Here is a 19,537-nt window from a genome sequence, read left to right as displayed (position 1 = left end):
TGTTATACCAGACTAACTATGTTGGCAGTATTTTTCTTTCAGTACGCTACTTAAAAATTTTTTTATTATCCTTTTTTTCCCTTTTCACTAGGTATGCTACTACATTTATCCAAAAGAGTAATTTTCTTATCACTTACTGTATACACATTCTTTTTGGGGTTTTTTTTTTGCAATTTTTTCATTTTTTTTATTGAGTTATAGTCATTTTACAATGTTGTGTCAAATTCCAGTGTAGCGCACAATATTTCAGTTGTACATGAACATACATACATTCATTGCCACATTCTCTTTCGCTGTGTATACACATTCTATTATTCCTATTGAATGTCTATATTACAACCAACAACTATCAGGCAATTTTAGGGATAAAATATTCACTTATTTTTTCTCCTTCAGTGCTCATAAACAGTGTACCAAATTCAGTGATACTGGTACTTAAACATTAAGCCAGAATGCAAAGATTTTGAATCTCACTTTAACTAAGTGCCTGTGTATGCATGTTGACCTTCACTGTCATAGTCTAAAAGTTATTTATGGGTAGCTATTGTCCCCTGCAGTTGATAACTACCTCGAAAAGTACTAGTTTCCTTAATTACCATTAAAGATTAATATTCTTGAAAGTATGGCTCTAAAATACTGGTATTTTTGATCCTGTTATGTACAATCCACCAATCGGTTATCTAATTTTGTAACATAGTCAATGTAGGCTTAGACTGAACTTTAAAGTAAGCTATGGTTTTGCAGTGACAACTACTCTTAGGCTAAAAGATCAATACTGAAATGTTGCAAATGAGGTGAAATCATTATGGGTGCAATGTGGTATCAGGGATAAATAATCTGAGAAGTATGGCCATCATTTTCTTACAAGAATCTATTGTGTTTGCATGTGTGTGTGTGTGTGCTTGCAAGTGATGTCACTTTTCCTTTGATAATTACAGAAAAAAAAAAACAGCCATATTTCTCATTATCTAGTCTTTCATTCCTAATTCAACAGTTTAATAAAAAACACATATAACTAGTGTTTAATCAAGTATGTATTTCTGCTCTTATTAAAATTAAATGGGACATAGAAGAAAATCTTATAAAAAGTTATTGGACTTTATGAATTTAAGAATGAAAAATAGAATTATTAAATCTTTTAGAGTATAAGTAAATCAACATGAAGTGTAAAATACTAAAAAGTACTTCAAATAAATTTTTATATTTTGTATTTATAAATTTGATATTTATAAATATCAGACAGCTTTATCTGCTGAATCCTGTGAGAGATTACAAAAGACAGGACTACAAAAGTACCAGAAATGAAATACAAAACACTCTTCAGTAGAACATTACCCCACTACTATGTGAACAGAAGGGATTAGAGGTAGATAATTCTGTGGGTACATTAGGTCTTGTTCTCTCAGGATATTAGTTGAACTCCACCACACAGAGAAGCTGGCATAAAACTCTAACTTATGCCCACAGGCTAATTTATATACCAGACAAATGTGATTTAAATTACACTGGATACAATGGGAGAAAGAAGCATTTGGACTTTAGTTTCCTTTAAGATTCATTCTGTTTTCTAATATAATGCATTATACATTTGAAACTTCTCACTCTAAAATTTGCTGTATGAGAAAAGAAATGAAAGAATAATGAAGAATGCTTAACCTCTACTCCCCAACACTGCTAATGGAAGTGCCCAATGGTACTACTATATTAGAAAATTTTGGATAGTTTCTAATAAAGTTAGATATGAATATACCCTATGAACAGCAATTACACTCCTAAATATTTACCCAAAGGAAATATAAGCAGATATCCACAAGAACATTTGTATAAGAATGTTCAGAGTAGTCTTCATAGTAGCCACAACTGGGAACAACCCAAATGTTCATTAACAAGATATGATGAACAACAGTTGTGTGTCCATATGATATAACATACTCAGCAGTAAAAACAATGAATGACTGATAACATGCAATGTGCATGAATCTCACAAAATTTTGTTAGGGGAAGGAAACCAGACATAAAGTAATACCTTCTGCATAATTCTATCTAAATGAAGCCCAGGAACAGGCCAAAATAACCCATAGTGATGGAAATCACAAAATGCTCGGTGGATGGGTGATGGGAAAATTTATTGGAAAGGGGCAAGAGGGAACATTCTGGGATTTAAAAAAATCTGTATCTTTTTAAGGTGCGTAGACAAGTATATACATTTGTCAAAATTCACTGACCTGAACACTTAAGATGTATACATTTTATCTGATGTTAATTGTACTTCAATTCTTTAAAAATTTGATTTTTTAAAAAGAGCCATTAGAAATTCTAACCTAAGGCCTATGTAGTAAGAAGCTATAAAGAAAGCAGGGAGTCAGGACCACTGCTCTGCTGTAGATAACTGCCTGGTTAGGGACGATTTTTCCATGGTGCCCCTAAGTACACCCTTTGATTCTGGAAACACAGCACTAGGCGGGGCATTTAGCATGTCTTACATGTCCATATCTCATTGAATAGCTTTTGGAACAATCAAAAACTGTGCCTGAAATGTAATCCTATTAATCCAATAAGCAGAATTCTCATTTTATTCAGATAGTTTTTATAACACTGGTTCCTACACATATTTTTTTTAACTTTTAAAAATTGAGTATGTGTAAGTTAGAGAAAAATTGTATGAAAGTAAGTCCTTATTTTTAGAGAAGTAATTGCCCATATGTAAATTAATCCCATTGCTTGAAGTCATGAGCCACTCAAACAATTATATATACTACCTTGAATATACTTTTTACTATGTCAATCAGTAATACTCTATAAAATGTAATGAGAAAAAGACAGCAGGGTTGGTGAGGCTTAGCAATTACAGAAATGGTTTTGTGTCACATGAAGACTTCCTTTAAGGTACAAACATACGACAAGTTATGTTTACCTAGAGTATAAGCAATAAGCAAGAAAAATTCTTCTGAGCCAAATGACAATCGTGTACTTAATAATAGAGATTCCAAAAACTAGTCCAAAGAAACAGTATTAAAAAGTATTTAACCTGTGATCTTGATAATATCTCAGATTTCCCCCAGAAACATCTACAGTATTATATGCAGAAGCATGGTGTGTTTATAATATCCTTAGAAGTCAGAAAACAAATGTATCTTTCTCCACAGTACAGACACCAGTGCCTGCTCCTCATTTATGACATTATTTTTATGTAAGAGTAATATACATGCCTTCATATTATAAATGTGTGCAGGTTAAAAAAATTTCCATTTAAGTTTTTCACATTGGTTTATATAGCATGTGTAAATCCTCTCAAGGAAATTAATGTATTAGATTTAGTTTCCACATTCCTTTGCTCCAAGCTGGACACATTCATTAATATGAGTGCCAGCCATTATTGCTTATACATTGGGTCAGGACAAAATTACAAGGGGTTAAATTCTGTTACAGCTAAAAGAAATGATTGGGGCCCACTGCAGTATTTTATCTTCACATTACAATGTGAACAGTGTTGCCCCCGCGAGTGTCATTTTTCCTTTGAAATGGGATCCGCTTTTCAGCTCAAGTTCACGTTTTCGTGGAGTGGCAGCAATTAAAAAATAAAAAGATTCCATTTCAGCACGATTCAACATCAGAGGACAGAAAAAGAAAGTGCAAACCTTTTAAAATCTGTTTAGCCTTTGTGTTATTTTGTTCAAATGATAGACTCTGCCTGCTATAAGGGACGAAGACTGAATATTGAAAATTGTAAAGCAAAATCACTAGGCAAAACCTAAGAGAAACCGGCATTTGGTTTAAACACAACAAATGAACAAGTGCCAAAGAGTTACATTTCAGGGCACCAGCAGTCATTTAGTTACAGGCAATTAACAATAGTCCAGAGAAAGCTCCAGTATGGGCTAAGGGAAAACACATTGATTATTGCTGCAGTAGTAGACTGCTTTCAGAATAAATTGCTTCAATTTAAAACTAGATTTGCTACAAGCATTTTGAGCAATGACTACAATTTTTTCTTATCAAGACAGTTGGACTAAGCAACCCTTTAAAAGAAAAAGCTAATTAAAATAAAGCACATGCCATCCCTTAGTATATTGGATTACACTGCAAATAATAAATGCATTTGGTTTACACTAATCTTGCTGCAATTACCTAGTGGAGTTTGGAAACCTATTTTTTTTATTGGCCTGAACCTGGTGTTACTGTTTGCAAACTTTTTCTGTTAGATATCTTTGAAGAGGTAAAGATGTTAACAGAGTTAAATCAAACTTTATATGTATTTTTGAACTCTTTGCTTGGAATTTTTATTCTGTATCTCTCTATTTATATATATAATCTTATTTAAAGTATAACTGAAGATTTTAGGTGTCTTATTCTTACTTAGTTCATCCTAAACTTGCTTCATTCATTATATAAGTCCTTTGAAATGCTCTGCCCTGATTTACATGCAGTAAAATGCAAGTTTGTGGGGGAAATGCATGACAGACAATATAATGATCCCAGTTTATTCATTAGCCTTACCAAGTACATTTCTTCTCTCATTGTGTTATAAAGAGCTAAACTTTATAAGGATTTATCCATCCACATAAATTCATATGCATATTTATTTCTCTGGAGCAGTATAACTTATTTGTTCCTGGCAGGAGGATAATTATGCTCAGCCTACAAAGATATTCAACTCAATTCTACAATACATCAATGCAATTTAGAAGCAGTTATAATTTTTTTTGGTAACACATTAAGAAGCTGAATTGCTATTCACATAATAGCAAGAAAATGTTTTTAGAAGGTATAAACTAGTATGTAAAGATAGCAGTTTTGCTCCTGCATAAGTGCTTTTTGGAACAAGGCAAGGTATGCCAAATAGTAAGAATAATAATAATGATAATAATGATAATGATAATGATAATAATGATAATAATAATAATAATAATAAAAATAAAAATGATCCCTGAATTTAACAGCCTGATTTGTGCAACAAAACATTTGGGGAAAAGATTACTTTCAAAAGAGTATACTGTGTCATTTGGAAAGAGATTTTTGCCAAAGTATCATATCAAGTATCAAAACTGTCTATCAAGAATGCAAATATGGTCTTGGCTGGGACCTGTGATTAGAGCCTAGTTAGACTGAGCTCCCACAATCCCTTGGAACTGAAATGTTACATATTAATAAACTATTAAAATGAAAAATAAAAATGAAAGACTAAAGGAAAAAAAGTATCATTCTTTATATAGCCTGCTGGAGCCTTCCCCTGGAATATGCTTTTCCTCTCTCCAATCACCTAAGAGGGGTGCTAAGCTTTTTGGTTTTTTTTTTTCTATGAAGTAGGGGATATTCATAAGTGGTATGTATTAAAGACAATTTAAAATGAATAATGACAGGAACAAAATATAAGTGAATCCATGAGTTTACATTAATTATAAACAAATTAATAAAAAGGAAAGTTCTCCCTTAGAGCAGAATGCCAACTGGTTAATATAGACAGAATAAGTAGTTAGAAATCACTACTTTTCTGCCATCCTAATGATAATTGATTCAGGCAAGAATCAACAGAAGCTAAAAGTAATAGGTGAAAGATCGATGTTAGGATACTCATACTGTCTTAAAGCACACCCCCCCCACTGATTATTTATTAATGATTAAGGGAGAAAAGGACACCATCTTAAGGAAGTGACCAAAATTAACATCACAGTAATGGGACAAATAGACATCATGTACCTCTTGCCATAATGCATTAAGAAGGCAAAATATCACTTATGTAGTATTCCAGCCAGATACTAGCAAATATTTAAAAAAGGAGGAAATAATGGGCAAACTCAAACTGAGGGACATGATCTAAAAAATAAAACCTGGTTTCTACTCTTCAGAAATGTCAATGCTATGAAAGACCAAAAAAAAAAAAAAAAAAGGCTGAAGAACAATCCCAGGTTAAAAGAGACTAAAAAGACTTGACAACTAAATGCAATGTATAATTCTGGATGGGAAATGGGGTATAAAGGATATCATGGAGATACTCTTTGAAATGTGAGTATAGATTATATATTGGACTACAGCATTCTATCATTTTCAAATTTCCTGATTTGATAAATATACTCTGGTTTTATATGAAAATATCCTTGTTTTTAGAAGATTCACATAGGAGAATTTAGTCATGATGTCTGAGATTTACTCTCATATGGTTGAGCAATATTATGTATTGGTATAAATAGTGTAGCTCTAGCTTTTTATTTACCTATCTAAATGAAGAGAGATAAGGCAAATGTGGCAAAATGTTAATAATTGGTGAATTCAGTTGGAGAGGCTATATGGAAATTTACTGTACTATTCTTGCAGTTCTTCTGTAATCTTTGCAGGTTTTATTTTCAAAATAAAGGTTAAAAAATAAAAGGTCAAATGGTGAGATCACAAAATTTCAAGTGCTATCATAGAGGATATTTTGGATTGATTACTTTTGGATTAAAATTTTATTATTCACAGCTATTCTATTGTAATCTGGTCAAAAACTTCAGTTTAATCTTCCAAAAACATGTTTTCACCTTGAAATTTTCTTCAGTAATTGTTAGCAGATCTATATTGCTCATGGAAGAAAGTCCAAACCCCTTGTGATGGCATTCAAGGTCCTTCACGCTTTTAATTAAAGTGGCTGATGAACCTGTAGCATGAATCATTCCTCCAATGTGAATTGAATCTGACGTGTGTTTTCCCAAGTGTGTACCAACCTAGAAGTTCTTTCTATTTATCAAAACCCTACCAATCTAGCAAGGCAAAGTTAGGCTAAGATCTAGTGGAGCTAGATTTCACTGAAGCTTTTCCAATTAGAAGTGATATGTCTCTTTAAAATATGTATTTTCTGTGGATTTTTTTTTGTGACTTAACCATATTGCGTGATTATCACTTAGTGTTGTTCATGGTTTTACATTATAAACACTTGTTTTACCTTAGGACCTGTCCTCTGACTGTTCCTTCTAACTGGAATGTTCCTCCCTCAGATTCTACCTGCCTCCCTCTTTCCTTCTCCAAGTCTTTGCTTATAGAACACTTTCCCAATTCAGTCCATTGACCAGTCATTCCTAGTCACAAACCTGTGCCTGCACTTTGCATCCACTTTCCATTCTCTATTTTTTCTATAGCATTTGTCAAAATAGAACATAGTATTTAATTTTCTTATTAATACATTTATTATTTACTGGCTGTCTCCTCCCACTGGAATTTAAATTGCACTGGAGCAAGTTTTTTTTTTTGTCTACTTTATCCATATATTTTATTGATTTGACCTCAAATGCCTTGCAAACTAACTGACACATAGTAGGAGCTCAATGAATATTTGTTGAATAAAAGAATCATTAGATGATTAAGAACAAACTCAATTTTCTAATGAAAAGTTAGATTTTTGTGCACTCCCACTCTAAAATTCCAAGAATATCTCTGTGAGCCATTTTTTCCAGTCAATACGTCATGAGGTTCAAGCAACTGATGAGACATTATTAATATGCAGCCATTAATTAGGTAATAAAACTTCATTCTATAGAAAAATGGTCAACTTCATAGTACAGATTTAGAAAGGTTCTTTCGCTCATAATCCAACGACAATATAGTCTTTATTGACTTACAGAACTAGGAAAGTTTGGATTCACTTGGCATTCTGAAATCAATCATGTATTGTTTTACATCTTTGATATTGTTATTCAATTTTTTCTTTTGACTCCCTCATTCATTCATTTACTTTCTTTTTGTTTAGTAAGCACCTTAAATATACCAAGTGTAGGGCTTTGAGTTCTTGTGATAGTGATGGAAGAAACATGCTTCTTGCCTTAAAGGAACACATATGGAGTTGCAGAGTCAGGCATGCAAGGAAATATTTAAAAACAAAATAATAAAAGCTAATATTTATTGTGTGCCTAAGTGTTACTCTGCTAGGTTTTTTATATGGGTGTAAGAAATGCCCTACTGTAAGAATAATAAACAAAGCCAGGTGAGCAACTCACTCAGGGTGCTTTTGTGTGTATGTGCTTGTGTTTCTGTTGGGGGATTTTATTTTATTTTTAAAAAATTTGTATTTCTTTTAAAAAGTTGTTTTGTTTTAAATGGCAGTACTAGGGAATTGAACCCAGGGCCTCGTGCATGCTAAGCATGTGCTCTACCACTGAGCTATATCCACCCCCTTGTTGAGGGATTTTAGAGACAGGGATCAGACCAGACACTGTGTGGCACAGTGCAGAAAAGGGCCTGGAAAGGATTTTGGCAAGTAGTTTGGTGTATAGTACAGGGAAGCCAATGTATGGAGTAATGAGTGATGGTAGACAAATTCATGTTCTAATTTCTCAGCTAGCATATGCTGATTCTCTCTTTTTTTTTTCTTTTCAAAGCAACTAGCTTGTACCTTGTCAATAAATATTTGTTTGAGGGATTCATGGTAACAATTAATCCAGGTTTCCCAAAATTAGGTCAGAAAAATAGGACAATGATTCTCCCCAGTGGAAAAATGACATACATATTCAAATTGTACAGTGTGGTATTACTCACACACAGCTGTATCACCGAAAACATTTCCTTTTTGGATTATAAAAGCAATGTTTGAAATAGGTCTGTCCAAAGACCATAATGTGGAATGTATACAGACTATTAAGTATTTGCACACACACACAAACATATAAAGTATTCAGATATGGTCTCCTTCATCTTAGATCTCATAAGACTTAGTATGATGGGGAGATACCAGACAAATTGCTACAATAAAGAACAAAATGGGCCTCCGGTGATCAGCATAGAAGACAGGGCTATTGCATATCAAGGTGTCAAACTTCACTGATGCCTGAAAGAAAAGTCTCTTAGAAGAAAAAGTATTTGCTTTCCCTCTACTAGGAATTTCCTTTTCAACATGTCATACAAATAGACAGGCACAGATGGAATGTTACAAAACGTCTCTGGAGAGAAAACTGTCAGAGTGAAGGTGGCATTGCCATTTTACTCCTTTTTGTTAAGGGCTGCAGTGTTTATCCTGAAAGCAATTCTCCACCAGAGGATATACTGTCACAGTTAGAAGAATTTGGTCTTCCACTGGGAATGCTTTGGATTGGCCAAAGAACCCAGAACATCTGGACTGCTTAGATAACCAATAGAAAGAGCCATGTTTTCTACAGAAACACTGAACACTTCTAAAAAAAGTTGTATTATGATTTGGAATATATTCAGTTGTTGGAAGTAGATTTATAAAATATTTTACACATATAAAAACTGGCTGCTTTGCAATACACAAAATGAGATGCTTTGATAAACTTCAGAATTTTATGTTATTATTATAATTTTCTTCCTTTAGGGCTTTAACATCTTTCCTAATTATTGAAAGCATTAGAATAAAATGTGTTCGGCAAAAGCTGTTTCTCTCATGAGACAAGTTTCATTCAAAATCTTGGTGATTCCACAGAGCTAGAGACTATTAAGGCAAAAACAATAATCAAATCGCATGCTGGTTCATTTCCCTCAATGAAAGTAACAGAAAAATCCATTTCTTATCTCTGTTAAATCTTTTTGGATCACTCTCTGTTTCCTGAAAACACACAAATGCTGAGGAAAATGGTGGTAACATTGCTTTCCTTTCTCCTTTTGTAAAAAGATACTAGTCAAGAATTTGTCAACATTTCTTTAAGTTTTTTTTTTCTCCCATTAACAATCTATGAAAAATAGGCATGTTTTGGGAACTACCAATAGCAGAACCTACTATTCCTTAATTCCTCCTAAGGGAACAGTAAATGGCTCCTTAAGCCACGATGAAGTTGAGAAGAAAGTGGGTGGCCCATATATTTTAGTGACCTGTGTTGGGATACATGAAGAGCCTGTCTTAAATGAATTCCCTTTTACCAAAGTGGCAATAACACTGTCCTGCTTCACAAGTAATAAGGTATTATCTTATCATCTCACTCTGTATATTGATTTTTGGTGTGTGAAAATTAGCAGTGGTTTGAGAAAATGCAGAAGTCAAGGTATCCCCTAAAATGCAATGTTTTCTAATATAGACAGATACAAAGCGGAAGCAAGAGGGCACCTTCAAGCAGATAGATTTTAATATGCTTTTTTTGTTTTGTTATTTTGGGATTTTGGGGGGATAATTAATATTTATTTATTTATTTATTTGGAGGTACTGGGGATTGAACCCAGGACCTCAGCCATGCTAAACACGTGCTCTACCACTGAGCTATACGCTCTCCCTTAATATACTTTTAAAATGTGTTAATAACTTGATTTTACAGCAGAGACTAATGATAGTTTCCCTGTATGCATTTAAAAATCTTTTACTAACTGTACCAAAACATTTATTGTTTCTCATCTTTCTTCCTGATTCTATAAACATTCTTATTTGTAAAGAATTTGAAAATCATATAATAAGGAGAAATTAAGGGTCACATGGAATTACACTGCCCTGAGAAAACTACTATTACTACTTCAGTTAAAGTTTTTTAATGCCTCTCTTTCTAATATATTAGGTTTTAAGTGTACTTAACAGAGGCAAGTGACCAGCAGCTTTAAACACTAATACTTCAAAACAGTTTATATTTTGTCTTTTACTCTAGACAGTCTGGAATAGAGTTGTCTAAGGTGGCTTATAATCTATGTTCTGCTAAGAGTCCTCATGGTAAACTCTTTAACCTAATTCACCTTTGATTCACATATCTATTTACCAAAGATCATTTATAGATGCCTGCTTCAGCAAGGCAAGTTATATAATTATATAATAATTACTGCTGTATAATTCTTATATAAATAATAACCATTTTTTGGCAACAGTTTACAAATATTCCCTGAAAAAGTAGGTTAAAGCATAACCTCATTCTAGAGAAACTATGGATTTCAAATTTTATTTACTCTAACTACAGTGTTGTACGGATGAGAAAACCAAAGTGGTATGTGAGTAGTTAACAGTAGAAGATATAATTTAATATTACCAATTTTTATGGGACTACTGAGATGTCACTGACGGTAGCCCACTCAAGAAGAGAGCCAATATAAAATTTTATTGTGATATCTTTAATGCATTCCTTTAAGCTACTTTTGGTAGTGAGATATTTAAATAACATAGACATGTTTGTTCATTTGGGGAGAATTAGAAATGTACCCAAGCAGTTGAGAGTTGTTATCCTGAAACGGTGAAATTGTATATGTGAGTTTTCAAGTCATACTCATTTTATATTACATAGTAGAATTAAAATTCCCAATTGATTTAAGTCAAGCAATTTATATGTCATTCTTTAGGCTGTGATAATGACTTCTTCCACTTTAGTTTCCATGAGTTTGGCAACCATTACCAGTTAGTACTTTGAACTGCAGTCACATATCTTAAGAAACTGTAGTTTCTATTTTGCAGTAATAGGAACTTGTCATCTAAAGATCTGAGTCAATTTTACAAACACCTAAAACTAAAAGAAAATTCCTGGGAAGAGCAACCACTGCATTTCACTTTCAAGATTTGTACAATGACTCAAAACTCAGAATCTGTAACATCTGATGAATGGGCTAATATATACTGTTAGTCACCCAGGGTTTAATATATTCTTTACAAGATTCCTCCATTGGAGCTTAAGGATGATGAGTTAACAAATGATAAAAATGGAGAAAAATGGCATAAGGAGACTTGCTTTAGGTCACACACAAGTGAAGAGTCAAAAACAAAACACTCTCAAGTAACTGTCCATTTTTCATCAGAGTTCACAATGTCTTTTTAGTCAATCCTCTTTCATGTCAAATTCTAATGCATGATCATGATTCTTAGGTGATTTTAAAAATAAGCTTTTTGTTCTTTCTTACATATACCACTGGATTTCTTTTTGTGAAGTAAAAACAAAATATATTTTAATAGCATTTAAATGTCCACTTTTAATTTACAGAAATCAACCTACAGATGTACCATTCTTCATAGAACACAAGCTAAAAATACTATATCTTCCCTAAAAGTAGAGACAAATAGCTAACATATTTCTTACAGATGGCAAATGTAATTCTCAACACTAAAATCTAATACAAGTTACCGTGGTAATTTATTGGAAATCAACACATTATTTTCTACTATATGACCTGAGAGAGTAGTTAGCATTTTTTAATGTGTCACATCTAATTTCTTACTTTACTGACCTGGTTGTCAAAGTTCGATATACAAGGAACTGCTTATTAAAAGTTATCCCTTGCATTTTTGACCCATTTGTGCCATTTCTCAACTAAGTGCAGGAATTCAAAGCCATAAAAATGTACAGCCATCTCCTTCTCCCCAGTAATCTTGCTTTAATGCCCCAGGATGGTGATAGATATCCCTCTGGCAGCAGTGACTCAACTACTAAGGACAACTAACCCAGTGCTTTGCCCGTAGCTGGCACTCAATATGTATTTAGTGAGTGGGAATGATTTGTTGCTTTTTCATACAACAGCATTATATGACTCATCTTTAACCAGCAGTGAAGTGATATTTTGAGCAGGAAAAGAAAAATTGTCACTCAACAGGCTGTTCTGACCTAGAAATAACAAGAACATTAAGGTGGTTCTGAGAAGGAAAAGTGAGTGGTGTGTTGGTGGATGTGACCATGAGTATGCCATTCTGTTTTTGTCTCTAATCACATATGTGGAATTGTGCTGTGTGTCAGATGAAATCTGTGGCTTCTTGCAAATATTTTAAACTGAATCATTATTTTTTCAACTGCCTATGTGTCACTTTCTTTCTAAGACAAAGATTGAGTTTCAGTGAATTCCCTCTGCTCTCACCATAGGTTTACCTGTTTTTTTCTGTAACTTCTGTTAGATGCTAGACAGATGCCTGTTAGAATGAAATGAACTTTTGAACACACAGGAACTATTTATCCAGGTTCTGTTACTGTCATTTTTTCTTTGCCTGTTTTGCAATCATATCATTGACCAATGTTATGTGGAGGTTCAATTTTCATGTCTGCCCTTCCTCACTACACGTAATTGAGATTTAGCTAAATACAAGTGTTCAAAACAGGAAATTAGCAGTATTTACTGCTCATTATATAACTTGTTCCTCCTTGGTAATTGCTATTTGCATAGGCTGAACACTATATATAGCCTCTTTGCAGAGGCTGAAATATATGTATATATTCATATATAGGTTGCTGCGACATTCCTAAGTGGATTTCCTTTTTAAAAGAGGGTATGTAGGAACTCTGTCCAACAATGAAGGTCCTCTTCATTTAAGAGGTTAATTATTTAATACTTGAAGAGAGTGCCCTCTCAGACATCTCTCTGAGTAGCAAATGTTTTCTACAAGACAATTTCATTAAATACTTGAGGCATATAACTTCATTAAGAGTGGAGTGTGAGGGCAAGGTACTAATGTTTAAATAGGTTCAAAGGTGTTGATCATGTAAAAAGAATGAGATAATTAGTTAGAAATAGTCCCACTGATTGGCTATATTCCTCTTTCATTCCTCTCTCATGGAAACAGCTAACTTAAGAGTTAGATGTTTTTTACCTATTAGATTCCACCAAGTTTATTAGAGGATCTTTTGTCTAGGCCAAGACCTTGGTATGCCAATTGTGGTCCACACACCAGCATCATCAGCATCAATAAGGAACTTGTTTGAAATTCAACTCTGGAGTCCAATTCAGACTAATGATTTTGAATCACTTTTAAACAGACTTCCTAGGTAATTTAGATTAGGACAACAACCACAAAAGATTGTGAAGCACTGCTCTAGGGACTTCTAGATGACTCTCCAAGAGTGCTGTAGGGGAGCAAAATTTGCCACCCCAAAATGTGTATGAGGATTAACTTAGGCTGATTATTTTTAAGAAACAGAACACTCAAGATGTTTTTCTTGTTACCTCCCTGTTAGCTGCCTAAAACAATTTGAATAAAGAGCCTGTTCCCAGAATACAGCTATCACCAGAGATATCTGCAAAGAACATAGGCTAGGTGTGTATGGGGGGGAGACTCAGCAGGAACTAGAGGTCAGAGTCCACTCTGTCTCATTGTCTCTATATGACCCCGAAAACACTGGTTTACCAAACATTTGCTTTTCCATCTCCATGCGAATTGTTATCCTCTTCTTTCAAGTCTCAAGCCACTACTCTCAACATCCTTTGGTCTTTAGCTTAAGATTGTATTTAAGGTGAGGGCTTTAGGGATTTTGGTGAGTTACTCAGTTTTCCTGGGTCTCTCTCATTTCTACATGTTATTAAACTTTTGTTTGGTTTTTCTCCTGTTAATCAGTCTCATGCCAATTTAATTCTGAGACCAGACAGAAGAACTTAGAAAAGTAGAGGAAAAATTCTTCCTCCCTGAGAGTTGGTGTAACTGGCAGGATTCATCTTTATTGGCTGGACAATACTCACCCCATGGCTGCTGTAGCTAAGAGATCCTGTAACAACTGCCAAAAACTTTCAGATGGTAAGAATTCTTACCATGTCAGTCTCCCAGATCTCTGCCTGTGGGGTTGGTTGGAAATGAGAGTGGTGAAGGCTCTTTTTCTCTTTTCTAATATTAGATTAGCAGGAGAAAATATTTGTGGAGCTAGCTCCTTAGGCTTAGCAACTCTGGTAAGTTTGGTAGCGTACTCTTGGCTTAATTGATCCTTTTCCTCCCAAAGATGGTATTTGTTGTTCTTTGTCGCTATCTGTTGTGTGATTTGTTTATTCTATGTCCTGAGAGCTCAGCATTATGACCACTGAGAGTATTTTCTCTCTGGTCTCCACCACCTGGAAGGCACACATACCAGAGCGCATTTGGTGGTCAAACAGACGAATTCTGAACAACTGCAGGCAGTTAGTCAGAAGCACATGTAACAACCTGGGATTGTAACTGCTGTCTCTTTGTCTCTGCCAGCTCTCAGGGGAATTTGTTATAAGGGGTCCCAGTCCAGAAAGGGCCTTTGTCATCTCAACTGTCATCTTGTTAGTGCCATGTGTGACAACAAAGGTCTATACTTTCTTGGGCTAAGTCTGTGAGTAAACTTTCTGGATCTTCTGAGGGCTTCATCCTTTGCACTTTCTTGTGGGACACCTCTTGCATCCTTGGTTAAGCCATAAAAAGGCTTATTGGTTTCAACTGCTGTTAAGAGCTTACTAATCAATGGCCAGATGATGAATCCACTGAATGTAAAAGCTTCTAAACTGGAAAAATGTTAGAGAGCTCTTATGGTAAACAGCTATTTTATTGGTACCTATGCAAAGACCAAATTAACAAGTGCATACAAAGCAATATAATATTTAGGCTTAAAAACTCTCTTAATTAAAAAAAAATTGGTTCAGGAAGCCTTATTAAATTTGTGGTCTCAGCTTCACCTCATGGGTCTTATAGGTGCTAATAAAAATATTAGTTTAATTAACAAGAGACTGGAAAGAGGCTGAGGAAAAAAAATCAAGGGACTCTTCTCAACAAGGTGGAAATTTTTGAAGAATTATTAAGAAATAAGGTAAATAAAGCAAATATTGAAAGAGGTGGAACAAAAGGAATCAGAAAGGGAAAAGTCACGGGACTCATTCCAGCAGGGTAGAAATCTTCAGATGTTTATTAAGAAATGAATAAAATGGACATTGATGAGATTAAAATAAATGTTTTAATATAGCACTATCTAAGGTTGAGTGGGCAAAATGTATTCTGTGATAGTCCCCCAACATTAAAGGGCCCTAAACAAATTCACTCTATTTACCCCAATTTGGAGAAGTTTAGAAAGCTGGATGGCAAAAATTACGATGATAAACCTGACCAGCAGCCACTTGGTCCATTAATCAAATTAAAGACTGACAGAATGGCCTGAGTCCCTTGGCTCAAATCCTCACTGAGGACCCACGGCTTTTGCACAGGAGTGGGTAAAATGGCCAGGGAGTAGAGAGGAGAAGTTTCCAGATTCCTTGATGCATGAACTCTACCAGCTATGGGACCAAAACTCATTGGTGGTGCTGTGGCTCAGGCTACAATTAGATTCAGAAAGTATAAAAGTGAAAGGGTTGATAGGGTTATAAAGTTTGGAATGCTTGACAGGATGTTACATGAGGAGGTTATGTCAATGCTGCCAGACTGTTTTATAGGAATAGATGTCATGTCTGGCTGGAAACACCTCCCCTACTCAATATTGTAAGATTGAGACTTGTTGATGGAGTCCTGAGTGGAGGCAATGGTTAGAGGTATGAGCTGATGAAACTGAGGCAAAAGTTTGTAGGCAAACGATGTATTTGAATGGGCTTTATGTAAAATAATAGCATCTCTTTTGCCTGATTGCATTATAGAGATGGACTTTATGTCTCACGTAGTGTGAGGTAGAAGATGGAGGCCAGTGTTCAAGAGGTACCAAAAGCAACTGTCTTTGTCCTGCAAATCTCTACAAAAATCAAAAGCGTAAACACAGCTCACAGTTGCCTGAGACTGAGCCTGGTTAGCTTAATTGATAAAACCTGCAACCAAAAATAAATAAATAAATAAATGAATAAAAATAGAGGGAATATGCCTTTTTAAAAGTCAAACAGATGGACAGGCTCCCTCACCCAAAATCGAGTCCACAGCTTCCTTATGATTATTTGTCAAAGACAAATACAAATCTTAAAGGTCTTCTCCACAAATACTAAAAAGTTATAGCCATCCAAGCAGATAAACTTAACTTATTCCAACTGTTATTCATAACTAGCAAGTTTTACATTGTTCTATCTGATTCATGACTGAAGTTTTCAAATGAAACCTGTGAGATCCCTGGTTGTGTCTGCCTGTATGCCTATGAGTGTACATTACAGAGAGTTTTTTTTTTTTTTACCTCTGGATGGTAATGCCAAGATTAATTTGTAAAAGAGCTCTATTTACTTGGCTTAAAGTAGCACATTTAGAAATTATTTCTTGTTTCTTCTTAGAAATTATTTCTAAATGTAATAGGAACTAACCCAAATGTTTTTCAAGTTCATGTGATCTAGGATTAATCTTTAGTAAATTTAAAGTTATTGGTTTAATTAAAACAGGCATATCTTTAGCATTATCAGTATTAAGTATAATATTTTATTCTATCTAGGCTTACTAAAAGTCAAATAAGTTCATGTTATCTCTGTTACAAAACCTGTCAACAAGAAAAATAAGATGGCTAACTGCTTTAATTTAATCTCATAAAATCTTCAGAGGTAATCTGTGATTATTACAAACAAATGCATTAAACAGATATAAATGAGAGAGGAGTTTTTAGGTGAACTTTTAAAAATAATGATTGTTTTATGACTATTTACTTAGCTTCCCAAATCTTTTTGGTAATTTATACCTTTAGGATTTTGCTAAATTAAATGATGGAAATTCATTACACATCTAGATCATCTTTAAACAAGATAAAATAATAAAACGTTAATTACCAAACATAAACTAAAGGTGAATTTCAGTCTTTTAGTAACTATATCTTGTGCCACATTGAAAGATTGCACTATTTAAATGGGCATATATTTCTAGAAATTATAAAAGGTATTTATAAATTCTCCACACAACAAAATGCTAATGTATTTCACAATTGTTTACTTCTTTATTTTCACTACAAATTAAGGCTTCTAATTAATATATGTAGAATAATAAGGGAAACAATTCTGTATGCAAAGAAAGTAAAATGTATTTTTAAGTAAGAAAGGCCGGAGGCATGGACATGTATTTTGGTTAAGAGAAATAGAAGTGATTTTTGTCCTAAAGCTAATTATTTCAAAATGGGAAAGAGAACAAGGGACAAACTAAAGCAGACATAGAAAGTTGTAGAAATTTTGTGAAAAGGGATCTTGGGAAATAAATTTTATGTGTGATCAAGCTGGCTAAGATTGCAGTAAATTTAATTGTGTGAATAAATTTCAATATATTGTACACTGGTACAAAAATAAAATCTGGTTTTCTCTCTGTTAAAAGGACAAAGTTTTTTTTTTTTTAAAGATTACTGGTCTGTTCTCAATAAGCAATTGTAAACAAAGCTTTTCTTTACCTTTAATGTCATCTGTCAAGGAAAACAAAAACACTATGTTTGGTTTTTATCAGGTCTCTGATTACTTAGGGAAAAAAATCAAATCTTTTCAAATATTGTAAGAGCAAAATTTTTTGTTTTTTACAACTATGTAACTTTCTGTATTTGCCTGTGAAGTCTTTGTCACTTTGATTAATTGGATAACTATGTATTGTTTCATAGTGACCTATGATTCTATTTGACCAAGTGTTTTAAAACCTTTTGATGTTTTTGACAAACTTCCCAAAAATCAAATTCTAAATGAAGTCTTATTGACCTGGAAATAATTTGGGGGTTTTCCATAGGGCTCCTGGAATACCTCAAAATATTGTTTTCTCTCCTTATAAAACAAAGATATTAAACTAAATAGACTTATTTGGTATGCTAAATTACATGGGAAGCATTGTAAGATAAGTGATGATAAACCTTAGGTTATATTGTATGGGTAAATGTTATTAATATAAATGCTCTAGAAATTATATAAAATTCCTAAAATTCAGATATGTTCGGTATAATGTTATTTGTCATAATTCTAGTTATTGTCTTAAAATGCTATGTGCCACAGAAATAACCAAATTTCCTTGTCAATTGTATTATAATGAATCAGATCTTTAACCATGCCATTTTAAGTCTTTTGTCATTTACAGACAATTATTGTTTTACTCTGAAGCTTTTGAAACAATATCATGTTCAAGAAGACCCCAGAGAGGACTTTCTGACAAATATAGGTTTCTGATGACTTTAAGAAGATACCACTGAACTGGGTAAGAAATTATAGAACTCTAATGGAAAAACTGATGGCTTCATAACACTACTAACAAAAGACAAGATCAATAATAATTAATCATATGGGACTGAATAAACTGATGAATATGATTATAATTTCATGACTTTTGGTCTAAAATACTATTGCTTTTTTAATCTTTGTTTTCCAGTTATAAGGAAACCTTTCCTCTGACACTATGACTTACAGCAATTCAGTACATTATATCTTTATAAGCAGAATTGAAACATTTCTCTTTTTCTCCCTACCTGATCTCTCCAGAATTCAGAAGCTCATGGTGAACACTCTTATTTTCATAGCAATATAGTTATATTTATATAAATTCAATAAGAATCTGTTTTTCTTGTAACAGGACAAAATTGGAAACTGGTTATATTCTCAAGGCTGTATGACCAGACAACTTTAAGGAACTAAAGTTATATTTCTGGAGCCAATAAAACTCCTTGGAAAAATAGCCTGATGCCCTGCTTACAGGGTTCCCAGCAGCCTTACCAGGTGAGTAAGGAAGCTCACTTCCTGGCAGGTGCAGGATATTTTGGGACCTCAAGAAGAGAGGATATTCACCCAAGGTTATAGATATTATAGGAGAGCCCAATGGCAAGTCTTTGGCTTCCTTGCCTTGAGAAGCATTTAAAAATTCAATCTGAAGATTCCTTACTGAACTGTAATCATTCCACTGATCACATTTATGTGATGAAGTACAAGTTAAAGATGTAAGAGAGAAGTACAAGCTAAAGATCTTTATCAAGAATTTAACATTTAGTTAGGAAAACAAACTAAATAAAGGACTTCCAATGACTATGCCCATATATAAAGTAAACACTAAGAG

The 19,537-nt window shown here is 33.7% G+C and overlaps 1 protein-coding gene across 1 annotated transcript in view; it reads right to left on the bottom strand.

Annotated features, from left to right (window-relative positions):
* Nucleotides 1-19,537, bottom strand: part of IL1RAPL1 (interleukin 1 receptor accessory protein like 1) — a 1,130,590-nt gene that overhangs the window by 17,013 nt on the left and 1,094,040 nt on the right. The window lies entirely within an intron of this gene.

This window comes from Vicugna pacos, chromosome X (genome assembly GCF_048564905.1).
Source record: "Vicugna pacos chromosome X, VicPac4, whole genome shotgun sequence".
Taxonomy (NCBI): domain Eukaryota; kingdom Metazoa; phylum Chordata; class Mammalia; order Artiodactyla; family Camelidae; genus Vicugna; species Vicugna pacos.
Note: the sequence above shows the minus strand (reverse complement) of the source record. Positions and strands in the feature narration are given on the sequence as shown.